The sequence below is a fragment of the Carcharhinus amblyrhynchos genome, chromosome 16, assembly GCF_965287045.1.
Source record: "Carcharhinus amblyrhynchos chromosome 16, sCarAmb.v2.hapA, whole genome shotgun sequence".
Taxonomy (NCBI): domain Eukaryota; kingdom Metazoa; phylum Chordata; class Chondrichthyes; order Carcharhiniformes; family Carcharhinidae; genus Carcharhinus; species Carcharhinus amblyrhynchos.
The window spans coordinates 50609329-50615987 of record NC_137339.1 but is presented as its reverse complement, the minus strand read 5'-3'; the positions used below and the strand labels follow the sequence as shown (position 1 = coordinate 50615987).

The 6659-nt window shown below is 48.6% G+C and overlaps 1 pseudogene; it reads left to right on the top strand.

Moving 5' to 3' along the window:
* The first annotated feature begins 5174 nt into the window (after window positions 1-5174).
* Window positions 5175-6404, top strand: LOC145353688 (acyl-coenzyme A diphosphatase NUDT19 pseudogene; annotated as a pseudogene).
* The last annotated feature ends 255 nt before the right edge of the window (window positions 6405-6659 follow it).

Genomic DNA, 6659 nt, shown 5'->3' with positions numbered 1-6659 from the left:
GGGCCTGCAATATGGCCTGGGAAGTGGTGACAGCAGCAGTAAACGCTTATGCTAGTACAGAAAGAAAATGAACAACCTTGTTTGGGAATAAGAGTGCGTATCCATCCCGCTCTGGCATCAGTCCTGTCTTGCACCTGGAATGCCCACGTCGATCCACTCCCAGACACTCCGTGGCCTTCCAACATCTGACACCCTAGCACATTCTTCCAACCGCTTTGCTCCCCTTTTCACAATCCCTGCCTGTTGAGGCATGGTCCCAACAGAGACCACCTGACACACCATGCCCTTCCAGCCATCAGTCTTTCAATCTCCCCTTCTGAGAAGATGGCCCATAATCGTAGGGAGCGTGCAAAGACCAGAGATGGGGATCCCTGAGTTTGCATATCCTCACTGCATTTGAGGAGCATGTGATGGAGCTGTGATGACCAACAGCCAATTCACAGTGCGCCATAGAAGTGAGGAGCCAAAATCTTCATTCATGTGATCTATCTTAAGTAAGTTATAATCTGTCCATGTACTTTCTCCTCACTTGCACTTTCTCATTTGTCTTGCTTTCCAGGAGACGATCCCGATGAGGCTGGACCCTCAGGAATCAGCACACCCCTGCTGCCTCCACTGAGATCCCTGTCGATAGCTCCGATGACACCTCTGAGGAAAGCACCCAACACTTGACACAGGCATCTCACAATCCACCAGTGCAGATACAGTCACCATGGTGGGACATGTTAGTAGTGAAGCTTCTGGGCACCTTCTGGTGTTCACCACACAGGTATGATTCACATCAGATGGAAGCAAGAAAGTCCGAGGGCTCAGGCACACATAGATCTCTCAGGGCCAAGGAATCAGCTAGCCCCCTGCTAGGTTCTGTGCCGCTGGGATCAGCTTTCGAAGCTGCTGGAGATGCAGAAGCAGAGCTGGAATTGAAGGAGGGGCTTTCAGTAACATTCTAGCAACTGCAGGCTGTTGAGGTGTTTTGGGCCGAAGTGCCAGCATTGCATGGTACCCAGGCCAACACTGCAAGGATGGCAACTGCAGTGGAAAGCCTGGGGCTGGAAATGGTAGTCATCAGTTGTTGGATCCTACGGGTAGCTGAGTCATTAAGGACCATCGCTGAGGGCCTCAGAAGCATTCTTGAGACACAACAGGCCACAGCTATGGGCGTCGACAACATGACCCAGGGCATGCAGAGGGATTCAAGCGCTTGGCCCAGTCTCAGAGGACTATCACTGATGGGATCCAGAGCTTGGCCAAGAATCAGAGGGCTTGCATCCCAAGGGGTAAACACAGTTTCCAGGACTGGCAGAACTAGGTGACTCAGTCCAGCTGCCTCAGTGTCCTATGGAGTGTCCGAGGGGACAAAAGGCACTCTGAGGGAGGAAGAGGTGCTGGAGCCCATGCAGAGACCTTCCACCTAAGAGACCCCAGCCATCTCCAGCCCTTTCAGATCCCTACCTGACACCAGGCAGCGGGATGAACATCTACATCTGTGACACCCGAAAGTCAACTGGGGACCTCCAAGTCCTGGCCCACCAGGAAATGCCTGTCACAGGGCATGGAACACAGCTGTCCGCTTCCCCCTCTGATCCTAAGGAGGGGAAGGATCACTGAGTCAGTGATTCCCAGTTCCCACCTGTGCTGGACCACTGACTGCTGCTGTACTCCAAGCACTCATGCCAAGCAGTTGCAGGAGTGGGCTCCTTGTAGGTCCACAGTGAGAGCCTGGTGAGGCATTCCCAGCATCCACTGGACCGTAGGGCTGCGCCCCCAGCATCACCTTCAAGCCCAGGGCATTGGATCAAACGGTGGTGACCCCAACGCTCACTAAGACATGGGTCCGGGCGTCAGTGTGCAGTCAGAGAGCCGGTTAGATTTGTGTGGCATCATGTATTGAGTCTTCTTCACCCTCCTGCCTGGACCAGGAACTCACTAACACAGCCAACTCAGGTCCCTGGTGTGATGTCAATGAAACCCAAAGAGGAGGTTGTGGACAAGGCTCGGGGGGGAGGGGGTGTCAAAGGCTCCTGGTGGGTTTGGGTGGAGGGCACTTGGGGTTTGGAGCTGGTGGATCGCACGCCTCCTATTCGGAGAGCCTCATAGACTCATAGAGCCCTGCAGTGCAGAAAGAGACCCTTTGGCCCATTGAGTCTGCACCGACCACCATCCCACCCAGGCCCTTCTCCCATATCCCTACATATTTTACCCGCTAATCCCTCTAACCTACGCATCTCAGGATGTTAAGGGGAAATTTTTTTTTAGCATGGCCAATCAAGGTAACCCGCACATCTTTGGACTGTGGGAGGAAACTGGAGCACCCGGAGGAAACCCACGCAGACACAAGGAGAATGTGCAAACTCCACACAGACAGTGACCCAAGCCGGGAATCGAACTCAGGCCCCTGGAGCTGTGAAGCAGCAGCAGCAACCTTGTTGTGATGAGGGCCTCCCTGCCCAGTCTGCCCTACTGGACCCTTGTCACCTGGCCTCCCTCCTCTGGCTTCTCCTCAGCCTCTTCCCACACATCCTCCTGGGCCACTTCCTCAGCAGCATCTGCATGGTTCTCCCTCCACATCTTCCCCTCCCCACCCCTTTCTCCTCCAGGAAGTCTCCTGCTGCTGTACTAGGTTACAGAGTGCACAGCAGACTAGGATGATGCGGGAGATCCAGGAGGTTGTACTGGAGGGCACCGCCACAGCGGTCCAGGCAGTGGCCCTATATCACCAGGAGCCTGATGACTGATGGGGTGCAATGTGGGCCTCATTGTATTTGCTTCAATCTGGGGCCTCAGCTTTTGTCCCCCATAAGCATCTTGGAAGCCTGGGGTGATCCTCAGAGAGCATGGGGATATCCGAGCTGTACAAGATGTAGTTGTCATGCACTCTCTGGATGCCATGCTTGATGTTCAAAAGGTGATCACACAATCCGAATATTAAGGGAGTGGAATCCTTTTCTGCAATGAAGGCTGTTCCTTAATGGTATGGGATTCACAAGGCAATGCGTGCGCTATCTGTAGATCCCTGCATTTGGGGCATCCCAGCAATGGCAGCAAAGCCTGTAGTCTGAGCTTTTAGTTGGGCCTGGCCTACTTCAATTTTGATGTACCACGTGAACTGGGCATCTGTCACTTCACAGATGCCATATGCACAAAGTACTGGGAGATGCCGCAGAGGTCACCACCAAAGGTCTGGAAGGAACCGGGAGCGGTGCAGGGTGTTCTCCTGTTCCACAAAGTGCCAGTTCCGCTAGGACCAGGAACAGGTGTTGCATGTCTCCTTACTGAGTCAGAGCCTGCAGCAGCACACAGCATCTTGCAGCCCGTCGAATAACATGCAAGTCCTATAGAGTCAGGATCTCCGTTCCAACATCTTCTGGTCCTCTCCTTGGGCTGATGGGTGTCCTGCTCCCAACTGGCAGCAGTCCTCTGCTTTTGATATGGCCTTTGGTTTGGGCTGGCCTTGAAGCAGGCAGACATCTCCCTCCTCCTCCAGAGAAGCCACGAGAATAACTGCCAGGTCTTTTGGTTCTATAGCAAAACCCATTATTACTTTGAAGTAGGGAGTGGGGAGGGAAATGAGAGAGAAAGAGAGGCAGTCAGTAAAGTTATCCAACCCAGGCTCCTCACTCTCCCAGCATCCCACGTCCCCATGACATCTGTGGCAGTGCCTCCTAGTTCAGACAGATGATGGAGAAGCACCCTCGTGACTATCACAAGATGGGTTGCATTGCAGAGTTCATCCAGTGTGAGGAGCTTTGTCAACATCTTCAGAGCTTCCTTGATTGGGTAAACAGCTGCCAAACTTGGCTTTTGCCACTGTTAGTGGAACCTGGGATGAAATTTCAGCAGACAGCATGGTAATCATGGCGAGTGGCGTTGGGAGTCAATCTCATAAGCAACCCCTCAGGGGTTGTTCAGTGGCCAGGGGGAATGCACAACACAAGCCCCAAGCCAGTGGCAAACCCCCCCCCCCCACCCCTTGAGTACCCTCATACTAGCACGAGCCTAGCCAGACCCCTGCACCCATGCAAGTCCCCCCCATCCTAGCCAACACCATGTCAGTAGCTGAGACCCCGCACTCTGCAGTGATACTGTTCTCCTAGCACCCGCTCGCTATTGAGGGGGCTGTACCTGAACCACACTTTTATAGAGCAATAGTGATTTGTGCCAGCATGACATCATGCTACAGAGGTGGGAAGCCTTTGGGAGGAGGGACAATAGTATGCTGGCCTCGCTAATGACATTGAAATCCATTCTAATTCATGCTATTAAGCTGGTTGCAAATAGGCTTGCAGCAGTAAAAAGGGGCTGGGAAGATGGCATTTCGGGCCAGGTGTGAATTAGATTTTTAGCATTTCACGCTATTTTCCCAGCTTGCTAAGTTAATTGGCAGACATGGCGAGGTGCTAAGATCGTGTCCAATATGTGGAGAAAACAGGCCAGGCTCTAAGAGGGATGGGATTGTGAACTAAACATGCTTTGTAACAAGGTTTCAGGAGAAGTGGCAGGTTCAATTAGAGGATATTATGGTGTAGTATAAGGATGATGTCCCAGTGGGGTAGGATCAGAATCTATTTGGCTAGAACTAAGAAACCATAAGAATACCATTATATTGCTTTGTGTATTCTATATATCACCAACTAGTGATAAAGATTTGGAGTAACTAATTTTCAAGAATATTAAATGCAAGATTTATAGAGCAGTTATAATGGAGAGAACTTTAATTGTCCTAACATAGACGGATGGGGCAAGATTGTGTTCAAAATGGATTCTGATGAAAGCTCATTGTCCAGAAACATTAACTCTCTTTCTTTTAACAGATATTTCATGATCTGCTAAATTTTTCTAGCACTTATTGGTTTTATTTCAGATTTACAGCATTAACATTATTTTGCTTTTGTACTTTGTTTGTGGGGAACCTTGTGGAGTTGAGATCACTGAAGTATACAGAGTTGATGAGGGACCCTTTTGTGGGGCTGGTGGGTGTCCACTTGTGTATAATGATGGCCGCTTTCCCCATGTTTCTGGCAAACTTGCAAGATCTACAGAGCACTGGCTTGCTGATTCAAGTGTGAGGGCACTGAGTTGCTGAATTCAGCATCAGGACAGTGGGATTGCTAATCAGCTGTACCAATTCTACAGTTTCACCAACTAACAATGGTTTATAATTACTTGCAGCAAAGATGAATAGGGACTTAAAATATTGGAAGGAAGCAGCTACTGTGATCTTGGCTTCAGGTGTCCAAAATCGCTTTGTGAATAAAAATGCCATCAGTACTCAGACCTGTCGACCTCCACTTCCGGTGTCTAAACAAGATAGAAATTTGACTCATTCACGGCTGGAGACGGTTGTGTTTGATTATACTGTACTTATGTTGCAGCGGAGTGCAAAAAGCAGTTTCTTGCCTCACGCTCAGGTGTTCTCGGGTGGTACTATCAACCAGTCTGATTTTTCCAATGACTGGATCCAGATTTTCCAGCCAATTTGCGAGCCACCCAACTTTAAACTAGGTATGGTCAGAGAAATTGCCAAGCGACCTCCAATCTTTGCAATCGGTAGGAGAAAGTTGGGATCTGAAATCCCTGGAGAGGTGGCTTTCCGTATTTGTGCCATTAGGGAAACCTTTGAAGAATCAGGAATTCTACTTGTGAAGCCAAATAACCCTGATAAATGTTTGAAAAGTCGAGAGGCCATAAAACTTGCACAGTATGATCAAAAGGAGCTAGCTAATTGGAGGCCTCTTGTACAAAAAGATGCAACAAATTTTATAAAACTGTGTGGAGAGCTAGACTGTATACCAAATATTTGGGCATTGAATGAGTGGAGTAATTGGCTAACCCCCACTCACCTGAGGGGAAAGAGATTTGATACTGTGTTTTTCGTCTGTTGTTTGCAAGAGATTCTTTTCACGCTTCAAGATGGTCAGGAAACTGTGCTGTACAACTGGATGTCCCCTCGTGATTTGATTGAAGACTACAATTCAGGGAAGTTCCATATTCCTCCCCCTCAGTGGTATGAGCTGGCAGGCTTTGCCGATTACCATATCTCAAAGATCTACAGCAGTTCAGTCAAGATCGTGCTTCAGATGGCTGTGATCGCTGGCTTCCAATTCATCTAACTGCCTCTGATGGTTATGCATTTTCTGTATCCTGGGGATGAACTTAATCCAGAGGATCCAGATTACACAGGGGAAAAGGAGATGAACATCACTTCCTCAAAAATTCTGGAACAATTGCGGCTGGAAGTTACCCGATTGCACTGAATAGAATTGAGAGAGCCACATAATATTAAGCTGTATGTGAATATTTAGCCCTTGTATAAACATGTCCATCCACTAATCATGAACACAAGTCAATGCTCATATATGAATTGCCTGATTACTATGCAAAAAAAGTCTGAAATAAATAATTGATTTTTCTTGAAAATTATCAAGTTTATTTGCAGATTTTTTCTTAGTACACACACTTGACAAGACCAATGTACAGTGGTTGCACAATTTGCAGCTATGTTTTTTATTGATCTGGGAGAATGTTAAATATGAGACCAGCTATAATTACAATCACTAAGTATCAAACTCTTTATTGCAAAAGAGTAAACAATACAAGACGAAAATAAACAAGTCTCATGTCCTTCTGCCCATCAAGGACTCCAGCAATGATGGCTGGTC